This window comes from Haplochromis burtoni, unplaced genomic scaffold (assembly GCF_018398535.1).
Source record: "Haplochromis burtoni strain Fernald_Lab_line unplaced genomic scaffold, NCSU_Asbu1 Contig_720, whole genome shotgun sequence".
NCBI classification, from domain to species: Eukaryota; Metazoa; Chordata; class Actinopteri; order Cichliformes; family Cichlidae; genus Haplochromis; species Haplochromis burtoni.
Window position 1 is genome coordinate 122,617 of NW_024583081.1, and position 1,908 is coordinate 124,524.

Genomic DNA, 1,908 nt, shown 5'->3' on the forward strand with positions numbered 1-1,908 from the left:
CTGAATAATTAATTAGACCAAAATGTCAAACCTGTTACTGTTAGGTCAAAGTCATCTCTAAGTTATGAAATTAAAATAATTATAGAAGTTAACTGAACTGCTTCCACATCTCCTGTACAAGAACCAGAAAAAAGAGAAAAAAAAAAGAAAACTAATCCACTGGTGACGTGGTTGGTGTTGTGTGTTGCATTTTTTTAATGTCCTGGAAATTAATGAAGTATAGCTAATTGAACCCTCTTTAAAAATAAATGTATTTGATTGTTAAAGCATTTTTCTTGCATCCACAAATGTTAGCATGATTCTTATGATTTAAATCTTCTTGAGGCATATTCATCGGAAGATTTCCTAGATGTGCACAATTACATTGCATTTCTCTGGAGTTTCCATCAGTCTCACAGTCAGAATGAGCGCCATAGGTAAAAAAAACAAAAACAAAAACCCATAGCTTTACTGTTTAGCTATCACTACTAATAATAATCATAATCTTATTACCTTTGTTGTGTCACAAGTGAAAATGGATCTTGTTTATTTAATCTCCTACATGCATTGTTGCACTAAGTTATCGCAGCATAAAACCATGAAGCTGTCAGTCTGACGCAGTGGACATTTTTTTTTTTTAACTTTTGTTTATGCTGCGTGATTTTCAAAGTATGAGGAAGCGCTCTCTATCTGCCACGTGAGGTGGTAGAGTTTGTCTTTGGTTTTACAGTTGTTTGTAATTCCTCGATCATTATTAATTAACCATCTCTTTTATCTCATCTGGTTATGCACTGCCATTTGTGACTGATACAGTGTTGCTCAAAGAAAGTCACTCAGCCCTTCTTTATTTTATAGTTTTTACAGTCGGTGGCTGCAAATCATCTCACGTTTGTGCAGCCTGATGAGACAATCATGATGACATGATATCTGCTGCCATATCAAGGAAGGAAAAACACAAAAACACAAGATTGCGTAAGCAAACAACTGTTCTTGCGCAAGAAAGCAAATGCAAGCCACTGAATAATTTAAAGAGCCAAACAGCAATTGGCAAATGCAAATGCTATATCTCAATCTGGTCGCAAGTAGGAAACTGACTAGTATAAAAAACGGAAAAGTATGGCAAAAAAAAAAAAGTTCAATTCCAGTTGCACAAATAAGGTCCAAGGTCTCATTATTACAAGTAAATGCAATACCATCCTATAGGAGTCAGTGGAATAGTAGTGCTATCCAGTGCAGCTTTAAAAAGAAAAAATCATGTCTTTGTTTTATTATTTGTCTGATTGTTAACTGCATAACTGAAATAAATGAAAACAAGCCCAAGTTATAAATATAGTGACTGAAAGAATAAGAATTCTGTCAAGGTCAGCGGGGTGAGCCGTGTGGAATTAGTAAAGGACCCAAGATGCAGGCACTGCTGATGTGAGGTAGCTTTATTTGGGGCGATTGAAAATACAAAAAGGCGACGGTGGCGAAAAAACAGAACTGAGAAAACCTAAACTGGGAAGACTAAGCATAAAACAAGGCTGAAGCCAGAAACAGAGATGCAGGAAGACACAGAGAGAAAACCATAAGATGCTGTAGGGAGATAACGCAGATGAACCAGCAACTAACAGGCAGACACAAGGCTTAAACACACAGAGGGATAACGATGGACTGAGACACAGAAGGAGGGCACAGCTGGGAGTAATCTGACACGACGGGACAGGTGATAATTAAACACACTGCGATCACACACGGACCTTCAAAGTAAAACAGGAAACACACACACATGCAAAGACACAGACTTAGAGACCTGACTACACTAGAGGGGATACACAGGCAGGGATGACACAAAACAGAGGGAGCACAGAATAAACACTGGGAAACCAAAACACAAACAGTCATAATTCATAATAGTATCAAAAGTAAAAGTACAAAAACCAAAAACAC

General features: G+C 37.3%; 1 protein-coding gene across 1 annotated transcript in view; it reads left to right on the top strand.

The window, feature by feature from the left end:
• Positions 1–1,908, top strand: part of LOC102305072 (butyrophilin-like protein 8) — a gene marked incomplete at its 5' end in the record, with an annotated part of 19,015 nt that overhangs the window by 10,940 nt on the left and 6,167 nt on the right.